The 27,871-nt window shown below is 35.8% G+C and overlaps 1 protein-coding gene across 3 annotated transcripts in view; it reads right to left on the bottom strand.

Annotated features, from left to right (window-relative positions):
- TLK1 (tousled like kinase 1) overlaps nt 1-27,871 on the bottom strand; it is a 150,025-nt gene that overhangs the window by 106,039 nt on the left and 16,115 nt on the right. The window lies entirely within an intron of this gene.

Below are 27,871 nucleotides of genomic sequence, written 5' to 3'. Positions count from 1 at the left end.
GTCCTTCATTCATTTATCAAAACCAACAAAAAATTTCCAACATTTCTGACTGCAATCCACAGTAAGAAATGCACTATTTTCCACCCAATTCAGAGTATATTTTAAACTGGGAAAAAAATAAAAAATAAAAAATAAACTGGGAAAGACTGTTTTATAGCTGTCACATTCCAAAGATTTTTGGTACATTTGATAGTTTTCAGTTTCTATCAGGTGTATGAAAAATATACATGTATCAAACAGATCATTGAGGTAACATCTATTATTAAACAATCACTGCAGAATTAAAGGGGAAAATTAGCATCCTCATGTAATTGCTACTATGCAGACTAAAGCACCACAAATTCTAGCCAAAATTCAATTAAACTCTTAAAATTTCTTTTATTTGTATCTGCCAATTCTCTACTGATAAAATCTTAAAAATGACATACATGAGTGGGTCTCAAAAGGAATAAGGAGAAATCCCAAATCACATGTGGACATTTTCAAACTAAACTAACTAGAACCCTTCTACATACTCTGACATTCCTCTATCTTAAAGGTTAACAGTTATCCCTATACATATTACCTTTTAAACTTGCTTTCATTACCTTTTATCTTTATCTGGACAGAGGACTGGATGGATAATGGCCATCCTTCCATGTTTACTTGCTTATATATTTACTTGAATATATCTTTTCTGCCCATTCCTCTTTCTTCCATCTCAAAGAGGTAACTATAAAAAACTGAAGCCTTCAATTTTTGCTTTTGATCCCATTTCTTCTTGATATCCAAGGGATCTTGCATTTGCATTTACAGATCTAAAGCTATAAAACTCTTAAAACATAGGGGAAAGCATCATGATCTTGGAAGGATTTGGCAAAGATTTCTTAGATATGAAACCAAAAGCATAGGCAACAAAAGAAAAAATAAGTTGTAATTCATCAAAATTAAAAACTTTTACACATCAAAGGACATTATCAAAAAAAGTCAAAAGGCAACTGACAGGATGGGAGAAAATTACCTGCAAATTGTATATCTCATGAAAATTGGTATTCAGAATACATAAAGAAATACAACTCAACAACAAAAAACTAAACAACACAATTTAAAAAATGGGCAAGGGGTGACACGTGAGTGGCTCAGTTAGTTGAGCATCCATCTGACTCCATTTCAGCTCAGGTCATGATCTCAGGGTGGTAGCATCAAATCCCACATGGGGCTCTTGTGCCCCATGTTGGGCTCTGCACTCAGCACAGAGTCTGCTTGAGAGTCTCTCTCCCTCTGCCCCCTCTCCCCCCTGCTCTCTCTCTAAAATAAAATAAATAAATCTTTTAAAATGGGAGAGGACATGAATAGACATCTCTCCAAAGAAGATATACAACTGGCCAATAAGTACATTAAAAGAGGCTCAATATCAATCAGTAGGGAAATGCAAATCAAAACCACAATGAGATACTTCACACACCCATTAGGATGGCTACTATCATAAAACAGAAAGTGTTAGTAAGGATGTGGAGACATCTGAACCCTTATGCATGGCTAGTGGGAATATAAACTGGTGCGGCCACTGTGGTAAACACAGAATTACCATATGATCCAAAAATATCATCTGAGTATATACCCAACAGAAGTGAAAGCAAGGACTACAATAGGTCTTTTGCACATCATGTTCATACCATCAGTATTCACAATAGCCAAAAGTAGAAGCAACCTAACAGTCCATCAATGAATGAATGGATTAACACATTGGGGTATATGCATAAAATGGAATATTATTCAGCATTAAAAATGAAGGAAATTTTGACACAGGTCACAATACAGATGAAATTTGAAGATATGCTAAGTGAAATCATGTAAATATTTACATAATGAGAAAGATAGCTTCCTAGAAACTTTTTACTGACAAAATTCAAGATATAATAACTAATGAAAAAATGGAATTGGGAAATACACTTGAGTTTCCTATCATCATAATCTTCTGCAAATACTCAACCGATAATGTTGATCAGTTATGTACTTATCTTAGAAATGTCTTTTCTGATAGGTACTGTTAAATACTGATATCGACCCACAAGTACATGATTTTGAGTATATTCACTACTTAGAAGGCAGCTACAGAAGTCAGATTCTTCTTTTGTTACTTGTTTTCAATAAATCACTACACTGCAGATTAATCACTTCCAATAGAAGGTTCCTTAAGTGTAAAATTAAATGGATTTTGAGATATGGAAACTTTCCTTGCATCAATGTCTGAAAAATGTTGCTGGAACTGTAGTTTGATGATGGAAACTCATATGGAATGAAGATCTCACTTTGACAGTATAGGAGAAATATATAAAGCAGCTTTATGTTACTTGTGATTCAAATAGCTGCCACTGAAATGATTTTACTGCAACTTAATTTCACATGAAGCACTACTTTGCCTCAGAATTTTAGGTTAATTTAAAGAGTATTTCCAAATCTGCAGGAAAAGCTAATTTCCAAATCCAATCATTATTTGACAATAGGGGTTGAAGGCCATCCTGTTTCATTCAGAAAAATTTCAATCTCAGTCCTAAGGTCAAAAATTGTAAAAAATTTTACTACTAACCCAGTCAAGATATTCAGCTTCTGTGTCCAACAAAAATTCATGCAGCTGATGCTAGTTAAATCCATATGAGCAAATCAAGTGCACCACTGACAATATTGATTCAGTAACACATGATAAATTCAAATATTTTCTGCAAAGGACCTACTGATGAGTAACACAATAACCATAGTTTTGGACACCTCACATTTTTACAAGCTTTGTAAAGTTATCCAACTAAGCCTTTTTCTGTTCCACACAAATTTTTACGACCATCAGGTATAGAAAGAACATCATAGCAGATTCCACTTCAGATTGTACTTAAGTGTTTTCTCAACTTTGAAAATATTCTTGTAGTTGCTCTCCACAGACTGTTCATGGAGTCTAATTGTTCTGTCACTTCAAATTTGGCATTGACACCTTGAATCAACAACAACTGAATAGTATCAATAACATCTGTCAACTCAGCAAGAGCCAAGGAAAACCACTTGCCTTGTTTTTTAATGGACTATCGATGTTGCTTCAAATGTCCCCAATTCTTAAATCAACTGTTCTGGCCAAAAAATTTAGTCTAAAACGCCTTTATTTTTTCTGGACACATTTCTTTGCTGCCATCAAACAATTTAATTAACTCACCATCAGTAAATGGTTTTCCTTGCTTGGCTAACAAATGAGCCACTTGGAAACTTATTTTGGTGGCAGCCTCATTTTCAATTTTTATTTTTATGAAGAAATTATGCTGTGGTAAGATATTCCATTTTAAATTGACTGTTACTTTAAGAAAATAGAGTTGAGACTAGTATGGTGTATGCTTAATCTAATAATGTCAACATACATTCTCTAATAGCTACAGTGTCAATGCATGATAGAAAAAATGTTTTGCTCTCTAATTCAACAAAATAATACACACTCCACTGTGCCTTAAAAGCATGGCACTCAGAGTCCATTTTTCTTTTCTTGTTTTGACATGATAGATATGCACTGGTATAAAAAAATAAAATAAATATTGCAGGCTGGCAATACACATGGCACTCAAAACACTTTCAAGTTATAACAGCAGCACTGAAATTTGTAGCGCACCAAAAGCTGTATGAAGTGATAAGAATGCCATATAGGGTCTCTGTCACAACTACGCAGCTCTGCCATTATAATGCAAAAACAGCTTTGCTCCAATAAAACTTTACTTACAGGCAATAAAATTTGAATTTCACATATCATAAAGTATTATTCTTTCAGTTTTTTTAACCATACAAAAATAGGTAGTTTGCTGACTCCTATTGTAACAAGCACATTTCAAAGATTTTAATTTTTTATGCAATCAAACTATCATTTTGACACTTATCAGAAATGTGGTCCTTAATTATAAGAGGTGAGGTTTCCTGAAGAATACGTAATTTCACCATAATCCATTAAATTCTTTGTTATATAAATATTTATACTTTTGAAAAAGAAATTATAAAAGCTACTATAAAGACCATATTATCCTTAAAGAATACCCATCTCTAAATACAATCACCTGTCTCCTAATTATGGTATTATTCTTACTAAACTGCTCCATAAAATTTATGCTAAACCAAAATTTCACATAAAAAATATGAGATGTCACTACCCAAATAAGAGATCACATCCATTCCACAAAGAAAAATTTTAGGGAAACATAAATGAAGGCCACAATTTTACCCATTATAGAAATAGGTCACGTCCCCTTCTAATAAACATTTTATTTCTCTCTTACACACACACACACACACACACACACACACACTCACTCGATAGATTTTAATTATAAACTTAGCCTCCTAAGGTGACCAGTCTAAAAAAAGATGCATGTAAAAAAAATAAATAAAATAAAATAAAATAAGATGCATGTATTTAGACACAGGATTGGTTCTGGTTAGTCAGCATTACTTTATAGTTTTATCACCTTTTTATGACAAGGAATCTATCTTTTTTTAAAATTTTTTTTCTTTCTTTTTTTAAAGATTTTATTTATTTATTCATGAGAGACCGAGAGAGAAAGAGAGGCAGAGAAGCTGGCAGAGGGAGAAGCAGGCTCCATGCATAGAGCCGGATGTGGGACTCGATCCCTGGTCTCCAGGATCAGGCTCTGGGTTGAAGGTGATGCTAAACCACTGAGCCACTGGGGCTGCCCTCTATCTTTCATTATATCACTTTTTAATTACCTTAAGACTTCATCTTCCTTGGCAAATAGTCAAAACAAAATCATGATATCTAGAAAGCACGTTTTCAAAAGTTTAATTCCAGTTACCAAAGAATAAAGGAGTTTGTTCACTTAGACCCTTCTCATATAGTCATCTGCAAGTAAACCATTATCTTACATTTTTAAATTTAAAACTTTCTGAAGTCTGAAAATATTTTAATTCATTCCAGAATTTAATTGTTATTTTTTATATTTCATCTGATAAACTGATTTATACAGAAGAGTTAAGGTCTTTCTTCTACTAATATCTTTCACATTATGCTAGATAAGGCAAAGAACTCTGACTAAAAAAATACCATGATAAAATTAGAAATTATTTCAACGGGATAAAATATTCCATTTAAATCACTCCTTTTCATTAGTTCTTTTTTTTTTTTTCATTAGTTCTTTAATGCATTTCAAAGTATAGAAAACAAAAGGAATTTAAGATGACTACACTGTTCAACACTCCAGAATTACTTCTGACTCATCTTTAAACATCTATTTTAACATGGTTAATAGAATATATTTTCATATACAGTATTTTGTATCATATAGTGAACATAGTTATTATTTTTGAATACATTACATTCCAACATTTATTCCACAGCTTGATTTCCAATTTAAAACCAAATATCCTAATTTTTTGGTACTTAACATGTTAAATGAGCTATCACAAAAGTAGCCCAATTTCTTTCATAACCTTTTTCCCCCATGAATCTAACAAAAACATCTCTCACATTTTTTTCTAATGATATTAAATATTAGCATTTGGAAATTTAATCCATTTACAATTTAATTGTATATAGGTGTAATTTTTTCCAAAGGAAAATGTCATACAATTTCTCACAAATGTAACCTTTCCCACCAATTTGAAATACTTCTCTGGCCATCTATCATATTCCTACATAAATGTGGGTCTGTTTCACTGAACTATTTGAGTTATATACATCTATCCATCTACCCACACACATATATATATGTACTGTACATATATACATAACTATACTCTCTCACAGACACACACCCCAAACATTTCATTTAGAATGACCAAAAAGAGGAAGCACAGAAAGCCAGATTCTAGTATATACATTCAGTTATATAAGCCCGTGGTAAAGAGAACACAGATCTGGATCCACTCCAAGTCAAAGTGGTGACCTGATCTTTAAGATACGTAGTCATTTTGGGGATGCCTGGATGCCTCAGTGGTTAAGCTTCTGCCTTTGGCTCAGGTCATGGTCCTGGGACTGAGTCCCCCATCAGGCTCCCTGCAGAGAGCCTGCTTCTCCCTCTGCCTCTGTCTCTCTCTGTCTCTCATGAATAAATAAAAACTTAAAAAAAGAAGGTACTCAGTCATTTTAAATGCTTTCGTTGTTACCCTTACAGCAAAATTTCAGACATACTGAAACCAAATTACTCATATAAAGAAATATAGCTTGCATCAGAGTAAAGCACAGAGTTCTGGTTTTTTGCTTCTCTACCCTACCCTGTCATGACCCTAGAGAATGAGTAATAATTTAATCTCAGTTTTATTCTTATAAATAAAAAATGTCTAACAGCTAATTTTTCTTTCATCAAAAACAAATATACACAAATAGACAAGCTGGGTAAGCATGGCCAAGTTCCTTAACCATGTTTCAGCCTCTTTATATATAAAATAGATAATAAAAGTATGTACCTTATAGTTGTTAGAGTAAAGTAAGGTATATGAAAAGTTTTAAACTAGACTTGTCATTTACTGAGTATTGAATAAATGTAACCACATATGTATGCTACAAGTGCTCAATAAAGATTGGCATATATTATAGACAGATAGACAGTATACACTCCCTTTGTAGCTTTCTCCCTGTGGTTAGAATTTCCAGGTAGGTAAAATGGCATATACTTCAATGCCTAATTTTTTTCTGTTAATGTCAAAGTAATGTAACCAACTACTATTTCTCTACCTTCTTCAGGCTTATAATAATTTGCTATTTTTAAAACCAATTTCTGTCTCATATACTCATATACACCTATATATACACATACAAATGTGTACAAACACACACACATATATTTTTTAATGATCTATTTCTCTATTTTAACATATAGTTCTCAGTCTTAAAGATAAGGAAATTGAGATAATGAGAGATTAAGTCATATTACCTGTTGTTAAAACTTATATTCACTCAACTAAGCACCCCTTATCCCAAAAGAGCAGTACAAGTGTGTGTGTGTGTGTGTGTGTGTGTATGAGAGAGAGAGAGACAGAGAGAGAGAGAGAGAGAGAGAATGAATAGACATGTGCTTATACATGTAAAAAGCAATGTTTTCTGAGAAAGTCCAAAATAGGAATTCAGTAAAACCTGACCTAGTTGCTACTTTCTTAAGTCAACTGGTATCCTATCCCTAATTATTTAACAATCTTTTTTAGTTTCATGCCTTTTCCCATTATAATACATGCTGTTTGAAATAAGTAATACAGAAATACAAAAATGAAAGTCCCAATGTTTCTCTGTATCCCAAAATCCCACACCCCTAGAGATAACCATTTTGATATACCTTCAAAAAAGGACAGTGATGATGTACTGCTCCACAGTACTCTTTTTTGGTCTATTCTTTCCCAATAGGGCAGGGTGAAAAAAAGGGCTACAGAATAGTTATTTCTCACAGTTCTTCTGCAGCAGGAAGTAAATCTCTGACCGGGAAGTTGCATGTACTCTACATAAGAAGTCCAAGTTGAGCATTACCTACCTTTTAAAACACTACCCGAAACAATGTAATATAATAAACAAAGATAAAATATTCTAGATTTTATATAGTGATTTCAACATAAGCATTATTTCACCAACATGATCTCTATCATATCTTCAACAAGATTCCTAAAATGGATTTCTGTGGACATTTATTGTAGCAAAATAGCTGTAGGGTTAAGAGTATGGGCTCTGCTGCCAGACTGAGTTCAAATCTCAGCTCTGTCCTCATCCATAAAATCCTAATAGTAACAGAGCATACTCCATAGGATTCTTACGATTAAATGAGATGACACTTGTAAGCCCTTAGGAATATAGAGCCTCCATAATTTCTACTTACTAAGTCCTAGAAAAATAAGCAATCTCCCCAAAATTGCATGCCAAGTAAGTAATGTGAGATGAGAAAGCAACAGACAACAGAGCATTCCAGTTTACTCACTTTCAATTTCACTAGCCTAAACCTTCAAATAAAGAAGAAACAAAGTTTTAAAACTTGTTTGCTTAGGGAACCCTATCTGCTCTAAATGCCCACACAGACATGTTTAACATAAATTATGCAGCTCAATGAAAATAAAAACAATCTTTACCGTCATTCCCAACTCTAAATTGCTTTACAACCCCAGAGAATCCCAAGTTTAGGTGCCAGATACATAAATGAGTGCATAAACCCATTAAGATCATAATATTCCTCTACAAAGACACATTTCCAAAGACTCAATCGCTCAATATAAAAAAAAAAATTTAATTTTTGTAATATTTTCTAGTACCTTCAGCTTTAATAAAAATGCCAGCCTATAACTATTTATTAGTTTGTTTATTTATTTATGGGGGGGTGGGGAGGAGGAGAGGGAGAGGGGGAGACAATCTCAAGCAGGCTCCATGCCCAGTGCAGAACCCAATACAGGGCTTGATCTCACAACCCTGAGATCATGACCTAAGCCGAAATCAGAGTTGGATGCTTAACCAATTGAGTCACCCAGGCACCCAACCAACCCGTAACATCAGATAAATATATAAGCTAAGTAAATCCATTTTAATGAAGAATAAGAAATTATGATTTCTAACAGGTTGAACCATATGAAGCTATATTCAAACATTTCAAATATATAAAAAAGTCATATGGTTCAACCTATTTACTTGATGACCAGAATAGTCTAGAATATAACAAATCCTGCCATGTCCTTATAAATGATTATGACTACTTTACAGAAATTCAATATAGAATACAGAATTCAAAGAAATTGTGAGTGACAACATTCTCATACATTTTCTGTGTATTATCTCAAAGCTGCCAAAATGGTAGTGATAAATGCAAAGCCTTATTAAGTTTATACCTTATAAGGTTGGCCTTGAATCTTAATCAGTCTTCCAGCAAATCTGTACATTTAAAGAGTCTGATTTATAGCAAGTTTTATTTCAATTATAGTAATTTTCCAACTTAACTTATTTCCCAATGACAAGTTGTTTGCCTTAGGAGGAAAGGATATGTATCTTCATAGAGGCAAGAAATAAGCAATTTTACTTCTTCCCCTTTTTACCATTGCTCATAAACTCCAAATTGCCACCAATAAAGAAAAATGCAAAAAACCAAAAAATTAGAGCCTAAAAATCCCACCCATAGTCCTATGGGTAACCAATGTCAACAACATTCAAGTTTATTTTCTTCCAGTTTTTCTTCTGTATACTTTTTAAAAAGACTCTAGTTATTTTTAGAGGGGGCAAAGGGGCAGAGGGAGAAACTCTCAAAAGGTTTCTGCTGAGCACAGATTCAGACGCCCAGATAGTTCTCACAATCCTGAGATCATGACCTGAGTGGAAAACAAGTCATACCCCTAACCAACTGAGCCAGCCAAGTGTCCCATTTTTCTGTATACTTTTTATTCAGTGATTAACATTACACTTTATAGTAGCCCCTGGCATTCAAAGATGTTTCCACATTCATAATTTCAACCATTTCCAAAGACCCTAAAAGTGGGACACCTGGATGGCTCAGGGGTTGAGTGTCTGCCTTTGGCTCAGGGAGTGATCCTGGAGTCCCAGAATCGAGTCCCACACTGGGCTTCCTGCATGGAGCCTGCTTCTCCCTCTGCCTGTATCTCTGACTCTCTCTTTCTCTCATGAATAAATAAAATCTTCAAAAAAAAAAAAAAGAAAGAAAAAAAAGACCCTAAAAGTGATAACATAATAAAATTATCATTTGTTGAAGTGCTGCTAAATAAGACATTTATCCTTGTTTTTTTTTTTTAATTTTTATTTATTTATGATAGTCACAGAGAGAGAAAGAGAGAGAGGCAGAGACACAGGCAGAGGGAGAAGCAGGCTCCATGCACCGGGAGCCCGACGTGGGATTTGATCCCAGGTCTCCAGGATCACGCCCTGGGCCAAAGGCAGGCGCTAAACCACTGCGCCACCCAGGGATCCCTATAACTATATTTTTGAGGAAAATTAAACCCAAACAGAATTGAATGGATGGAGGTTGTTATATAAATGTCTTATTTAGGGGATCCCTGGGTGGCGCAGTGGTTTGGCGCCTGCCTTTGGCCCAGGGCGCGATCCTGGAGACCCGGGCTCGAATCCCACGTCGGGCTCCCGGTGCATGGAGCCTGCTTCTCCCTCTGCCTGTGTCTCTGCCTCTCTCTCTTTCTCTCTCTGTGACTATCATAAATAAATAAAAATTTTTAAAAAATTAAAAAAATAGTTATAAAAGTATAGTATATATAGTTATATAAAGTATAGTTATCCCAATGCCCCACCAAAAAAACTATGTTGTTTTTGAAAAATCTTTCCCCCACAAAAATCCAATTAACATTAATAATGAAAGTGGCAGTAGCCATTCTTTGACTTAAAAACAACTTCAGATAAATTATAAATTTATGAATTAATGTAAGTTCACTGCATATTAATGCTATCCTATACAGTATACATGTTTTTTTTTCTTTTTTTTCTTTTTTTTTTTTTAAACATTTTTATTTATTTATGACAGTCACAGAGAGAGAGAGAGGCAGGGACATAGGCAGAGGGAGAAGCAGGCTCCATGCACCGAGAGCCCGACGTGGGATTCGATCCCGGGTCTCCAGGACCGCGCCCTGGGCCAAAGGCAGGCGCCAAACCGCTGCGCCACCCAGGGATCCCTACAGTATACATGTTTTAATGAAATTTACTTACATTTCCTACAAGTAACTTAAATGTTTAAGTGTGTAATGGGTATGTTAAGGTTCATTACGATAATCACTCTACCTCAATAAATTTTAAAGTTTCCATAATGAAAAGTTAACTTTTTATATTTCCCTACATTTTTGTGAGGGCATCTGTCTTAAGGGCATGTGCAAATTTCAAAACTAAGAAAGCTGTCTGGTAGCCATCACTGTCAAGATTCTACACTAATTAATATTTTGTATCTTATGGTCCTACAAAAGCAATCTTCTACTTTATGACATGTTTTCGTGAACATTATTTCACAACTACTTAACGTTCCATTAAATGGATGTACAGTAATATATTTAATTATTCCCCTCCCATTGGTGATTCAAGTGGTTTCTAATTTCTTGCTATTAAAAACAGTACTGCAAAATAAATAAATACACAAATAAATAAATAAATAAATAATAAATAATAAAAGTAAAAACAGTACTGCAACAAACATCATTCTACCTAAAATGCTTTGTATGAATTCAGAATTATTTCCTTAGAACAATGACTCCCAAAGCCTGGTAAGAAAAACGTTATGTTCGTATTTATTTCTCCCAGACCCACCTCAGCAATCTCCATCCAGAGTCAAAAGGTAACTGTGCAGAAATGAGTTAACACAGCGAGGATGCCATCTTTAGTAGGAATCTGCTGCAAAGAGATTCCTACCTTTCTCTAATAGATAAGGGCGGTTCACAGTGCCTAGATTGTTCGTAGAAATAATGTGGTTGGTGTATGTTAGCAAGAAGGCACCTCCAAAAAAATCTTGAATGCAGAGTCTCTAGCGAACTTCCCTGGATAGATACACTGCACATATGTTGCTGCATTTTCACTGGTGGAAGGGTATGTACCCTATGTGCCCCCTCTTGTGAGGGAGAGAACCTAAAGAGGCTTATGTAGAAGTTATCCAGATTCTGCCTTTGTTTTCCCTTTAGGATTCAGCCGTGTACCTTCACTATGTTGGTGTACTACATATACATCAAATGTGAGGAGAACTAAGTGCTGAGCCCACAAGGCCTTCCAGTTAATCTCTGCACATAGTGGACACCTAACACAGCATGTAAAGCTCGTTCACCTATCTTACCACTCTAAAACAGACTGACACAACCTCTGGTCACTAGTGAAGCATCATGTTCACAGCCCTAGGTAAAAACTAGAGATTGCCCTGCTACTTGAAGTTATAGAAAGTTATAGAAAACCCGAGGTAAAGTTAAATTTCACGTCTTATTTCCCTGCAAAGACAGGCAATGCTTTTAGTTCTGAAACTCTCTGGCAGACACAGTAATTCTGAGTCTGCAGCTTTATCAGTGAGCTGGCATATCTCCTCTCACTAGACTATAAACTAGTCTATAAACAGGAATTTTGGGGGCGTTATTTGTTCACTGAAATATCAAGGTGCCTAAAAGAATGCCCAACACATAGAAGACTCTCAATAAATATTTCTTGAATGAATAAATGGATATTCTCGGGCATCTCCAAATTTTCAAACTGAAGAAATCTGGTCTAAAAGACAACCAAATTTGTGTTTTAGCTCTAGTACTTTAGTAACTCTAAGCCTCAGTTTCCTCACTCATACAATGAAAATAGCCATCTAACTTATTGGCATGAAGAGGAATACAACATTTGGGTAAACTCCTCCAGGCATAAAACAGACGCTCAATAGTGAATAGAGTTTATTTACAAAGGCCATGGAAAGTTCAATAAGAAAACTGACTTAATATTAAAAAAATTAAGGGCACCTGGGTGGCACAGTCGGTTAAAACATCAAACTCTTGGTTTCAGCTCAGGTCTGATCTCAGGGTCATGACACTGAGCCCCATATTGGGGTCCATGCTCAGTAAGCAGTCTGCTTGAGTTCCTCTCGACCTTTCCCTTTGCCCCTCCCCCTGATGCACCTGAGCGCACTCTTTCTCTAATAAATAATCTTTAAAAAAAATTAGTTAAGTCAGGTAGAATATTAATACTGTTACATGGGAAATATTACAGCTTCTGCATCTCTGCCTAATTATAGATTCCAGGGCTGATTCATGGACATCAGTTAGGCGGCTACTGTAGTGATTTAGGTAAGAGAAGACATTAGCTTGAACTAGTACCACAGAAGAACAAAATGGTATCTAGGAGATGAAAAAAACAATAGGACTTGGTAGTAGACTGAATTTGAAAAGTAAGGGAAAAGGAATGTTTCTGGTTTGCACATAGATAACTGGTAGTAAGATTCACTATAAAAGGAACTGGTTTGGGGAGATAGATCATGAGTTCCTGTTTGAAGAACCTGAACTCGGTATGTTTTAGGGACAACAGTGAGTTTCTTCCATCAGGTCTCACTTATCTTATAATAAGTTATAACCTATCTATATATAACCTATAGATAACCTTCACCTAACAATGAAGACTAAGGCTTATAGTTACCTATTTAATGGGCAATGCTTCAATTATCATTAGCAAAGAGCATGGGTAGCAGGAAGGAAGAACAGGTACACAGAAAGCCTAGTTCAATATACAAAAAATAAAAGTACAAATGATGAGGAAAAAGAGCTTTCACTACCATTTAGATATTTAAAAATTTATCCATACTATGGATCACTTATATAACCAGTTCCGTTATAAGTCACTAGGCCAGGGACGCCTGGGTGGCTCAGCAGTTTAGTGCCTGCCTTCAGCCCAAGGCGTGATCCTGGAGTCCCGGGATCGAGTCCCACGTCGGGCTCCCTGCATGGAGCCTGCTTCTCCCTCTCCCTCTGCTTATGTCTCTGCCTCTTTCTCTGTGTCTCTCAATAAATAAGTAAAATATTTTAAAAAAGAATAAGTCACTAGGCCTAAAAGACAAGCAGTGTTCACACTATGAACACACATCAATAAGGAGAAAGACAAATAATGTAAAAGAATTAAACTTGAAATGATTAAGGCTGGATATATCAGAATTAATTTTATGAACTACTCACCATGTATGTCTAAATACTGCAGAGGATAATAATTCTCTAAACCATTTAACATACTATTGAATTATATTTTATACAGCAAAAAGTGAATGAATAATTCTATATGACACAAAAAAAATCAATCCTATTTCTTTTTTTTTAGTCACCATAGACGTACTTTATCCTCCCAGTTTGGTGTTCATATACTTTAAAAACAATTACAGGGCAGCCCAGGTGGCTCAGCAGTTTAGAGCCGCCTTCAGCCCAGGGCATGATCCTGGAGACCAGGGATCGAGTCCCACATTGGGCTCCCTGCATGGAGCCTGCTTCTCCCTCTGCCTGTGTCTCTGCCTCTCTGTCTCTCTCTCTGTTTCTCTCATGAATAAATAAAAAAAATCTTTTTAAAAATAAAAAAATAAAAACAATTACAAAATGTTTAGCTTCTCTATTAGACTGGCTTTGGGTAAATCAGAACTTTCATTTACTGCGCTCCTCATTCTTTTTTTTCCCACTGTGCTCCTCATTCTTGTAAGTTATTGCCTTTATATTAGTAAATTATGTTAATTTACTTATCTGTACTTGCAGAACACACTGCAAGAGAGGAAAAACTTATATTCTTAAAAATAATACAGTCAGCTAACAACCTGATTTTGATATGGGCAAAGAACTTAATAAATATTTCTCCAGAGATAACACAAATGGTCAACATGCATATAAAAAGATGCTCAACATCACTAATAATTAAGGAAATGCAAATAAAACCTATGAGATATCACTTCACTCTTATTAGGATGGCTACTACCTGAAAAATAGAATATAAGTATTAGCAAGAATATGGAGAAACTGGAATGCTTGTTCACTGTAGATGAAACTCTAAAATGGAACAGCCACAGTGGAAAACATTATGGAGGTTCCTCAAAAAATTAAAAATAAAGTTACCATATGATCCTAGCAATCTCACTTCTGGGTATATACCCACAAGAACTGAAAGCTGGGTCTCAGAGATATTTGCACACCTGTGTTTATAGCAGCATTATTCGTAACAGCCAAGGAAGGCATGGAAGCAAACCAGGTAACTGTCAACAGATGAATGGATAAACAAAATGTGGTACATACATAAAATGGAATATTATTCAGCCTTTAAAGAGTAGGATATTCTGAAACATGCTTCATACAATATAGGTGGACCTTGAGGACATTGTGCTAAATGAAATAAGCCAGTCACGAAAAGAGAAACATCTTTGATTGCATTTATATACCTAGCTAGTCAAAATAAAAGACAGTATAAAATGGTCTTCAGGGGCTGCAGGCAGACCAGAATGGAAACCTAGTGTATATGAGGTATTAAGAGTTTCAGTTTCGCAAGATAAAATAGATCTGGAGTTATCTACCTGGATAATTGGTTAATTTGAAGTGTTCAACTTCCTCAGAGAAAGCCACTCTATACCAGGGATAGGGAGCACCACCAGTTTTTTGTACTATCCATGAACTAAAATAGTTTTTACATTTTTAAATGATTGGAAAGGAAGATCAAAAGAAGAGCATTTCATGACAAGTACAAATTACATGAAATTCAAATTTCTTTTTTTTTTTTTTTTCAAATTTCAGTGTCCATGAATAGGTTTTATTGGAACAAAGTCACATCCATTCATTTGCATATTGCCTATGGCCCTAGTACTACTCCAGGACAGAGAGTAGTTCTAACAGAGACCTTATGGTCTAAAAAACCTAAAACACTAACATGCTCTTTACAAAAAGTCTGCCAACTCATACTCTACACCTAATTCCAAAATAAGGAATTAGAAAATAAAATGAAGTAAATAAAGAGTAAATAACAATTTCTGAAATTCTGATTTAATAATTCTTAAATATATATATATATCTTTTATGTAGTTTCTTATTTCTACAATCAAGACATCTGTAAATACAAAGAGGTGTACAGGCATATGCGCCCATGCTTTATCTTTAATACCTGCAGTATCTGGAGTTAAGCTTCAATCTTAGAATAAAATTTCAATGTTAGTTAAGCTCTTTGGGTACTCTTAATAAATACAGAATTTATACAACTATTTTATTACATAGCTGTGTCTTCTCAAATAACTGGGCTAAAGTCATTTTTACTTTACACAAATTTAGGGATCCCTGGGTGGCGCAGCGGTTTGGCGCCTGCCTTTGGCCCAGGGCGCGATCCTGGAGACCCAGGATCAATTCCCACATCAGGCTCCCGGTGCATGGAGCCTGCTTCTCTCTCTGCCTGTGTCTCTGCCTCTCTTTCTCTCTCTGTGACTATCATAAATAAATAAAAAATTTTTTTAAAAAAAGCATTCTACACAAATTTAGAAAAGATATCCTAAATAATAGTTAAAATATACAATAAAATTGCTGAGACCTCATGATAATGAAAAGTTTGCATCACCTTTATCATTTTCTTATTAAAGGCAAGCTCTGTGGGTATAGTTGTAATTTATCATGTTAGCTGTTAAAGATAACTAAAACGCTTCAAACATAAAGTTGTGAACAATGTTCCACTTAGCCATGCATCTATGCTTTAGCTAATAACTTGTTAATAGAAACTTTAAGGAAGAAAAACATTTGTTAAACTTCAAGATACTTAAGACAACATTTAACATATATACTTATCTTTTAGCAAGTAAAGAGCTAATAATTACTATAAATTGATCCTGGCAAAGAGGCTATCATAGTAGGGTATACTGATCTCTATTTCAAATTTCAGATTTAGGCAACAAGCTGAAATCATTAAACCCCCTTAAAATTCCCAACCATTTTCTTTCTTCTGCTGCTCTGTAATCTGGAGAAGCAAATTAGTACAAACAAATGCAAGTAGTTTTAACCTAAGAACTATCACTGTTCTTGAAATCAGTATATACTGCAGTAAAAGTAAGCTCTGGTAGTAATAAGCTATAATGATGGGTCTATGGTATCAAAGACGTGACCTCAGTTAATTAACTTTTGCTCCCTCCTAAATAAACATCCACCTAAATAATTTTATGATTAAGCAATTTAAAGTTGCATCCTTTTCAATAAATTCTGAGAAACTTGAGTAATTTTTAAAACAAACCACAAACAAAAAAGGTAATAAACATGTGGAAAACAGCTTATGTTCTTGGTAATCATATATATACAAGTAAAACAATCTGGAATACAACCACTTAACAAGTCAAACACTTTTAAAATATACTACCACTAGAGCAGTGATGTTTCCATTAAACTGGTTCATGTGTGTTACTGGTGACAGTGTAAATAGGTACAACTCTTACAGCAACATCCAGAAAGAAATTCATACTTTTTGACTAACTTAAACTGAAACAACTGCAACATCTGAGGTATGACAATTTTCAAAGGCATACAGAGTGTTATACTGTATTTAGCAAACCTAAAAGTCAGTTTCTTTCTTTTTTTTTTTTTTTTTTAATTTATTTATTCATGACAGACACAGAGAGAGAGAGAGAGAGAGAGGCAGAGACACAGGCAGAGGGAGAAGCTGGCTCCATGTAGGGAGCCTGATGTGGGACTCAATCCCGGGTCTCAAGGATCACACCCCAGGCTGAAGGCAGCGCTAAACCACTGGGCCACCGGCACTGCCCTAAATGAGTTTCTAAAGCAAACACTATTACTTCTCAAAGGGCGATAATTTAAAAGAGCCAAAGTGGGATCCCTGGGTGGCGCAGCGGTTTGGCGCCTGCCTTTGGCCCAGGGCGCGATCCTGGAGACCCGGGATTGAAGCCCACATCGGGCTCCCTGCATGGAGCCTGCTTCTCCCTCTGCCTGTGTCGCTGCCTCTCTCTCTCTCTCTCTCTCTCTCTCTCTTTCTGTGATTATCATGAATAAATAAATAAATAAAATCTTTAAAAAAAAAAAATAAAAGAGCCAAAGTAACAAAGATGTGTCACATTTTTACCTTTCCAGTGAAAGAACTGAGAACAGAGAATTGAGACTACCTCCAACCTGAAAAGTGTATTTGTCCCAGCTATTAAATTATGGGGGAAAAAAAAAAGATGCAAATATTAACTATGACCTCTTAGAACCCAACCCCTAAATAAGACACAACTGTATTATGACTGTAACTCATCAGAAAACAGTTTCTCTCAGAATCAGAAAAAAAACATTGGAATTGTAGGATTCCAATGCCACGTGTTATTTTAGATTACTGATACATTGTCATTTCATAATAACAGGAAAAAAAAAATAGTCCCAGACAACATTCACCTAGCTATATATTACTACTATCCAAAGGAGGAAAAAAAAGATTCAAATTGATCTGAAATTTTCAAACCAACTAAAGTATTAAAGATAAAAGTAAACAAGAATTCTGGTAATGCTGATTAGCTAAATCAGACCAATCTTCCGTTCTGGAAACAAGTTGGACTCAATTCTTTTTTTAAAGTCTGCTCATAGAATGTCAATCAATGAAGAATCATGGGGCCAAAATACAGGAAAAAAAGAAATTCTAGAAAGTTGAGTCTGGTATATGAGGCTTCCTCAGCCTCTAGAAGCATTTGCTGATTTCAGAACTAGTGACTTAGAAATTGAGATGCTAAGCAAAAGTTTGGCAATATCACTAGGCTGGACAGAAAAACAAAACAAAACAAAACAAAACACTGAAATCCAGAGCTTCCCCCAAATTTTGCATTGGGGTCACCATCTCAGAGCAAAAGTGAACATCAAGGATTAACGTCCAGCTTCTAATCTCAATCCTTAAAAGTGGATCAGGAAAATCTGATTTATAGTGCCCCTATATTTCTGCCAAAATTAAATGTAAATCTTATCATGGAAGGTTGCCATTATTCTAGGCCCTAAATGATCCCTGCTTTTTCATCAAAAATGTCCCATATACAATTAAAAAACAAACAAAAAAACCCAATACCCAAGAAAATAACACAACTGAAAAGCAAATAATACATGGAACAAGACTCAAAGAACTCTAGATAATGAGGTTACCAGACACATGCCTCCAAATAATTATGCCGAATAGTTAGACTGAGAACTGTGACAGAGAACCTGAAACTAAAAAGAGAACCAAATTGCTTTCTAGAACTGAAGTAAAAAAAAAAAAAAAAAAAATTAAGAACTCAGTAAATGAGTTTGACACATTAAAAAGCTTAAGAGAGAATGAGGGGCACCTGAGTGGCTCAGTAAAGTTGAGTGTTCAATTCTTGATTTCAGCTCAGGTCATCTCAGGGTTGTGGGACTGAGCCCCTATGGGACTGACTCCACCCAGCGTGGAGCCTGCTTGAGATTCTGTCTTTCTCTCTGCCCCTCCCTCCCTCCCTCTCTCTAATAAAAGAAAATGAATTAACAAACTAGAAGGTATCTCAGAAAAATATGCCTTTATGAATAAAAACATGAAAATACAGAAAAGGGCATGAGAAACATATAGCATACAGTAAGAAGATCTAATGCACGTATAACTGGAGTCCCAGAAGGAGAGAAGATGACAGGATACAACTATCTGAAATGATATGGGCTGAAAATCCCCAAAGCTTATAAAAGCCTTCAACAGTGCTATCCAAGAAAATCCTCTGCAGTGATGGACATAACATGCCAAAAAGGCAGCCAGTAATTACATGTGGCTACTGAGAACTTACGGACTAAATTTCTAATTTCTTAAGTCATAGATATAGCCACATATATCCAGTGGCACTGGCGAGCGCAGCCCCAAGTCACAGATCTACAAAGTCCGACACAGCAAGTAATAGAAAAGAAAAGCATACCTACAAACATTATTGTAAAACTGCTTGAAAATCAAAAATAACTACCACCACCAAACCTGAAAAGCAACCAGAGGCTGCAAGCTAGATTACCATTAAAGGAGCAACAATAAGAATAACAGCTGGGGTGCCTGGGTGGCTCAGGTTGTTGAGCATCTGCCTTCAGCTCAAGTCGTGATCTTAGGGTCCTGGGATCGAGCCCAGCATCAGGCTCCCTGCGAAGCAGAGTCTGCTTCTCCCTCTGCTTTTGCCCTTCCCCCTGCCCTCTCTTTCAAATGAATAGATAAAATCTTTAAAAAAAAAAAAAGGCTGACAGCTGACTTCAGAACAAAACAATGAAACTGGGTCTCAGTGGAATAACACACAATGAGCTGAATGAAAATAACTGCCTACTTAGATTCCAATGTCCAGACAAAAACAAAAACTTTTTAAGAATAAAGATGGAGAAAAGACTTGTAAGACAAGCAGTAACAGAGAATTCCACACCAGATAGACCCAAATAGAAAAGACATTATAGAGCATTCTTTAGGCAAACAGAAAATCAACTCAGCTTAAAAAAATATATATATGTAAATATAAATGCAGCATTACAATATAAAAAACTAATATCTTTTTTTAATACTAATATCTTATGGGTGGTTAAAATACACATAGAATCAAACTATGTAGGGGCACCTGGGTGGCTCAGCTTGTTAAGAATCTCTCTTCAGGGGCAGCCCTGGTGGCGCAGAGGTTTGGCGCCGCCTGCAGACTAGGGTGTGATCCTGGAGTTCCGGGATCGAGTCCCACATCGGGCTCCCTGCATGGAGCCTGCTTCTCCCTCTGCCTGTGTCTCTGCCTCTCTCTCTCTCTCTGTATCTATGAATAAATAAATAAAATCTTAAAAAAAAAAAAAAAAAAGAATCTGTCTTCAGGGACACCTGGGTGGTTCAGCAGTTGAGCTACAAAAATTCTTAAGCACCTATAACAAAAAAATATATAGGGGATCCCTGGGTGGCTCAGCGGTTTGGCGCCTGCCTTTGGCCCAGGGCGCAATCCTGGATTCCCAGGATCGAGTCCAGCATCGGGCTCCCGGCATGGAGCCTGCTTCTCCTTCTGCCTGTCTCTCTCTCTCTCTCTCTCTCTCTCTATCATCAATCAAGATTTAAAAATAAATAAATAAATAACATATATATATATAAATATGTAATACAAAAAATGACAAACTATTTATACAGAGATAAATCTACAATCACTTTGGGACTTTTTAAAAAAGATGTAATTTATCTGAGAGAGAAGGGGGCAGAGGGAAAGGGAGAAGCAAACTCCCCACTGAGCAGGGAGCCAGACTTGGGGCTCGATCCCAGGACCCAGTGATCATGATCTGAGCTGAAGTCAGATGCCCAACCAACTGACCACCCAGGCACTCCTGGGACACTTTAAACCTTTAAACTTGTTCTGAGCAAGAGCAGACCATCAAAAAGTAATGATAATTAAAAAAAAAAAAAAACCTTGATATACTTATTGATGTACTTATATACATATTACATCACATCTAACCACTACAGCCCCCAAAATTTTGGGGGTGCCTATATAAGGAATATTTATCAAGAAAGACCATATGTTGGGTCATAAGGCAAGTCTCCTATTTTAAAGAACTGAAATCTTACAAGTTTAGTTCTTATTACAGTAGACCTAGGTTAGAAATCAGTAAAAGCCTTTTAATCTATACATAATACTTATACAAAATACGTGCTAATCAACTGTTTATGTTATTAGTAAAGCTTCCAGCCAAGAAGAGGCTATTAGTAATTAAATTTCTGGGGAGCTAGAAGTTATATGCAGATTTTCAACCCTGTGGAAGTTGGCACCCCTAACCCTCACAGTAGTTCAAGCGTCTACAACTATACTTCTGAATAATCCATGGATCAAGAGATATCATGGAAATTATAGAATATGTTGAGCTGAATGAAATACATACACACACATATATCAAAACCTGGGGGAGTGAACACTTTAAAATGATTAATTGTATGTTATATGAATTTCACCTCAATTTTGGGGAGAAGGCAAAAAAGAAAAAAATCAGAGAAAGAAAGCCTTAAATCCATGCTTAGGTAACTCTAAAACCTCAAACACACTGGGTGGGTGGGGGAAACAGGGAGGTTGAAAACAAACATAAAAGACTATGAATGCTAAAAATGGTTCCATGAAAAAACTAAAACTGGTGAGATCAAGAAAAAAAGATACAGATATTGACTATCTAGAATGAAAAGAGGACATCACTGTAGATGTTAGGCACAGAAATATCACAGGGAATATTATTTACAATTTTATGCATATGTATTTGAAATTTTAGATAAAATGTAGGAATTACTAGAAAATACAATTTACCAAAACCAATATGAAAACTGAAACTCTAAAGAGTACTATGACATTATAGAAATTGAAGTCATTATTTAAAACTTCTCCACAGAGAAAACTTCAGGCTTAGAAAGCTTCCTCAGTGACCTCTACCAAATATTAAAGAAGCTGTAACACCCTTTTTACATAAATTCTTAAGGTAGTGGTAAAAGAAAAAGCACTTCCCAACTCATTTTTATGAAACCAGTGTTTCATTGATACAAAACCTGACAAAGATATTATAAGAAAGGAAAATTACAGGCCTATCTCATGCATGTATGTAGGTGCAAGAATACTAAATGAAAAATCAGCAAAGTAATTCATATAAAAAAACTAATTGCTCACAATTAAATTGGGTTTAGTCCAGGAATAAAAGGTTGGTATAATAATTGAGGAGCAATAAAATAATTTACCACAATAAAAAAAATGCTGAGGTGTTAAAATGATTATGTGAATAGATGCAGAAAAAGCATTTGATAAAATTCAATGTCCAGGGATCCCTGGGTGGCGTAGCGGTTTAGCGCCTGCCTTTGGCCCAGGGTGCGATCCTGGAGACCCGGGATCGAGTCCCACATCGGGATCCCGGTGCATGGAGCCTGCTTCTCCCTCTGCCTGTGTCTCTGCCTCTCTCTCTGTGTGTGACTATCATAAATAAATAAAAATTAAAAAAAAAAATAGTTGAGAAAACCTTTAGAAAAAAAAATTCAATGTCCATTTATGATTTGAACAAAAACTAGTAACCAATAATAGAAGGGAATTTCCTTACTCAGAGAAAGAATAGATCCAAAATACCTATATGTTAAATTGTAAAATATTGATTTTCCTCCTACTTCTAAAATAGGAGGAACACAAGGATTCCCACTATAACCAATCTATTCAACACTGTACTGGCAGATATAATCTCTGCAATAAGGCTAGAAAAACAAAAAGTATACAGATTGGTAAAGATGAAATGAATTTATCACTCATAAGCCGTAAGCTTATAGAAAGGCAATCTAGTTGAGATATATTATCAGAATTATAAGCAAAGTTTCTGGTTACCAAGGCAATATGCAAAAATTAACTGAATTTCTACGTATCAGCAATAAATAGAAAATAAAGTTAAAGAGAGATACTATTTACAGTAACATCAAAAAATAAAACACCAAGTGTAAATTTTGCAAGTTCATTATAGAGAAAACTATATAATATTACAGAAATGATGAATATACACAATACATAGATTGGAACACTCATTGTAGAGATATGATCAAGAGATTCTGTGTAATTTCAAGCCCTCAAAAGATTGGTTTTTGTTTTGTTCCATTTGTAGAATGCATCCAAAAATATCCAAGGCAATTTGAAGAAAATCAATAAAATGTGTACTAATTTTTTTATCACTATCCTAACAAGCTACCACAACTTAACAAGTTGTGGTAACAAGTTATCACAAACTTAGCAGCTTAAAAACACATATGTATTACCTCCAGTTTCTACAGATCAGAAATCCCAGCACAGCATGGTCCAGCCTGGTTCTCTGCTTAGAATCTTACAAGGATGAAATCAAGGTATCAGGCTGTATTTCTGTCTAGCCACTCTAGGAGAGAATTTGTTTCCAGACTTATTAAAGATGATGGCAAAATTCAGTTCCAAGCAATTGTAGGACAAAGGTCCTCATTTCTTTCCTGTCCGTCAAGTGAGAAATATTAGTGTCAGCTTCTAGAGGCCACTTACATTCCCTGGTTCATGGTCCTCTTTTAAAAGCAGAAACAAACAAACAAAAAAAGGCAGAAACAGCAGACCAAGTTCTTTTCGTGTTTCTGAGCCAAATCCCTCTGATCTCTCTTTCTGCCCTTTCTTCTGCCTTCTTCTCCTCTGCCTTTTTTTGTATTTAAGGGGCTTTGTGTGGCTGAACTGGGTCCACTCAAGCCAAAGCAATCTCACCATTTTAAGATTATCAGTAACTTTAATTACATCTGCAAAATCCCTTCAAAGTACTACACAGATTAAGTATTCAATTGAATATTCAGAGGAAAAAAATCTTGGGAGAACATCTTTAGAATTCCACCTACCCAAAGGCAAGAAAGTTTGTTTTACTTGCATCAAGCTGGTTAAGTAAAACTGTATGATACTGGCACAAGAACACACAAATGATAGAAAATGTACAGCCTAGAAACAGACTTGTTTCTGGGTACAGACACCTGACTCACAAATAAAGGTAGCACTGCAAAACAGTGGAAAAGTTCTTTTCAGTAAATGGTGCTGAGATACCAAGAGAGCCATAGGAAAATGACACTACTACCTCATACCATATAGGAGAAAAATCAACTTCAGGAGGATTATATACACCTAAGTATGAAAAGCATAATAACAGTTTCTGAAGAATATAGTAGAATGGGATGACTTCAGGATTAGTGGCATAAGGAGCTCAGTGGACTATCTGAAACAAGCATTTACCTGGCGAAAACTTTTTTTGACTTTTTTCTTAGAAAAGCAACCAACCATTTAGTGGTTTTGGAGATCGTCCTAAGAGCATACTGCAAATGGAGAAACATTTACTCAAGAAAATATACTAAACTGAGGTGAGAGGAGCAAGCATCTGTGACATATAAGCCACAAATCACTCCTATTCACACCCCACAATTCCATGTGACACATGTTCTACACTAGATGGGTGCTACAGGAGCTCCCCTATCCCAGTACAAGAGTATAATTTCACCTCAGAAGAGAAGGATACTGGCATCTCTCCCCACCCATCCCCCCAGCTTCACGTTGCAGAAATTCTACATCAGGCGGGCATAGATGAGAAAACTAGGGAGTCCCTCCTCCCAACCAACTTCCACTTATAAGACAGAAGCTCTACTCCAGGTACAGTATGCCAAAAATACTGGGTCACAATTGCTCACTCATAAGCAAAACTTTTTTTTAAGATTTTATTTATTCATGAGAGACACAAAGACAGAGAGAGAGAGGCACAGACACAGGCAGAGGGAGAAGCGGGCTCCATTCCATGCAGGGAGCCTAACGTGGGACTCGATCCTGGGTCTCCAGGACCACACCCCGGGCTAAAGGCAGCGCTAAACCGCTGAGCCACCTGGGCTGCCCCAAAACTTCTTTATCAGGAGGGGAAAGGTGAGAAAAGTGATTACCGTCCTCACCCAGGGCCCTACTCCTAACAGCTGGGTGTCACTTCAACAGTAGTTATCTCCTTTTGGAGCTCCTTAGTGGCTCAGTCAGTTAAGCATCCCACTCTTGATTTCGGCTCAGGTCTTGACCTCAGGGTTGTAAGTTAAGAGTGTAGACTCCAGGTTGGGCATGCAGCCTACTTAAGAGTCTCTCTCTCTCCCTCTCCCTCTCAAAATGAAAAGTTATCTCCTTTCTCTCTTCCTAACCCCACTGAAGCAAAGCAGAAGTTCTTCCCTGGGGGGAAAAACAAGCCATAAAAACTGAAAGCTCTATTCTCCACCTAAAGCAACAGACTTTATTTGGCAGATTGTGGGGAAGTTCGTCCTAGGGGTATTTTACAAAACTATGAAGATCTGGGAGTTAACCACTAAAAGGACTATAGTTTCATGATAGAAGTAGCAACAAGCAAAGCTACAGAGTATCTATCTAAAAGTCCACTAAGACTGAGGTAAGGAAAGGGCAGCTACCTCTCACAGCAAGCACAAGTCTCAAAGACTGGCAACCCTTAGCTTCTGTAGAGACCCGACTTAATGAAATCAAGGACTGTGGAGCAATTCATGCCCCAGGATGTTGATGAAAACAACAGAGCAATAAGCTAGCAATTAGTGGACGCTGACAGCTGGGTATGATAGCAATAGAAACAGACCAGCCAAAGCTTAAAGGGAAAATCAAGGAAAGAGACAAAATGAACAGGGCCGAAACAAAACCACAGCCATCCCTGGGGGTCAAGGAGACTATGCACAAGCCTTTGAGAGGGCCCAGATGTTGGATTCAGCAGAGTTCAAAGCAGCTATTATAAATATGTTCAAAAAAACTAAAGGAAACCATGTTTAAAGAATTAAAGGGAGGTTATTATAACAATGTCTCATCAAACAGTATGCCAATGAAAAGACAGGAATTATACAAATTAAGTGAAAATTCTGTAGGTGAAATGTACAATAACTAAAATGAAAAACCCAGTAGAGGGGCTGAACAGCGGACTGGAGCTAGCAGAAGAATCAACCAGTTCTTCTGGCTACACCATGGAGTATTTGAATCTACATGAGAAAACATGAGTGCCAGGAGACAGCATACCTGTGTATTTCTTCTCAATTCTCTTAACTGATTTAAAAAGTAACTGCACATACAACATGCATATAATTGTAACACTGGTCCTAAAATATTTAGAAATGTAACATTTAATAATAGCACAAAGGAGGCAGGTGGAGTCAAACTTTATTGAGTAAGGAAACTGTATTAGTAAATCAAATCTATAGAAAGAAATGAATCAAAATGATGTTAGTACAACACTACAAATATGTTTATGTTTTCCTTTCTTATCTCAATTTCCTTAAAAGACAGAATTATATAAGGCAATAATTATAATTTTTTTGGTTTGTAATATAGCAATGTGATTTAAGGAAAAGGGAAGGACTGAATAGAGCTAAATAGAAATAAAGTTTCTATATATCACTGAAGTTAAATTATTAATCTGAAGTAGATTCTGAGAAGTCATATAACGTACACCCTCAAGCAAGCACTAAAAAAATAACTAAAAAATACATTAAGAATCATTAGGGAATTAAAATGGTACACTAGAAAATATTCAATGCAAAAGAATGCAATAAAGGAAACAAAAAGAGACATACAGAAAACAAAAAGCAAAATGGCAGGCATAAAGCCAACCATTATCAATATCATTAAATGATAGTGGATTAAACAGCAAAATCAAGAGGCAAAAACTGAAAAACTGGATTTTTTTTAAAGATTTTATTATTTATTCATGAGACACACAGAGAGGCAGAGACACAGGCAAAGGGAGAAAGAAGCAGGCTTCCTGTTGGGAGCCTGATGCCAGACTAATCCCAGGACCCTGGGATCACGACCTGAGCCAAAGACAGAGGTTCAACCAATGAGCCACCCAGGTGTCTCTGTAAGACTAGATTTAAAAAGAAAAGGATCTAACTGCTGTCACACTTTAGATTCAAAGACACAAATAGGCTGAAAGTAAATGAATGGAAAGACACACACCATGCAAATAGCAACCATAAAAGAACTGCAGTGGATATATCAGACAGCCTCTAAAATGTTTTCAGAGGTAAAGAGGAACATTTTATAACAAAGGGTCAATCCATCTGTAAGATATAAAATTATAAACACATATGTACTATATAACAAAGCCTCAAAATGAAGCAAAACTGACAGAATCAGAGAGAAATAGACAATCCTACAACACCTGAAAGACTTCAATACTCCATTTAGAGTAACAAATAGAACTAGGTAGAAATTGACAATTAAACAGAGACCTTCAAGACTTCAAACCTACAAGACCTAAGGACATGTAGAGGATACTCCATCCAACAAGAAAACATACACTCTCCTACAACACATGTGGTACATTCTCTATGGCAGGCCATATGCTAGGCCATAAAACAAGTATCAATAAATTGAAAAGGATTGAAAGTAGACAATGATCTCCAACAACAAATGAATTAAATTAGAAGTCAATTACAGAAAGAAACCTGGGAAACCCACAAGTATGTGGAAATTAACATATCCCTAAATCAGGAATAGGTCAAAAGAAGAAATCAAAAGGAAAATGAGAAATCACCAGAGATGAATAAAAACAAAAAACACACCAAAACTTACTGAACTGCTAACTGAGTACTTAGAAACTTACAGCTGTAAGTGCCTACATTTAAAGAGAGAAAATATAGGAAAACATTTTTATGAACTTGAGATACTTCTTAAATACCATAATGACAGGAGAAAAACAGGCCACAGAAGGGGGGAGGGATAATATTAAAAAAACAAGTAATACTTATCCAAAATACAAAAAAAAATTCCTTCAAATACATTACTGTTTTTTCTAAGCCAAACACCACAAAGGAAAATTGACCAAAAGATTTGAACACTTTATATACATTAGATATTCAAACACCAATAAACTTATGGGAAAATGGTTAACAACTTCACTCAATAGGCAAATGAAAATTAAACCATAAACACCAACTCATACCCATCAGATCAGCAAA

Source organism: Canis lupus, chromosome 34 (genome assembly GCF_048164855.1).
Source record: "Canis lupus baileyi chromosome 34, mCanLup2.hap1, whole genome shotgun sequence".
Classification (NCBI taxonomy): Eukaryota; Metazoa; Chordata; class Mammalia; order Carnivora; family Canidae; genus Canis; species Canis lupus.
The sequence above is the reverse complement of the archived record's forward strand: the minus strand, read 5'-3'. Positions and strand labels throughout refer to the sequence as shown.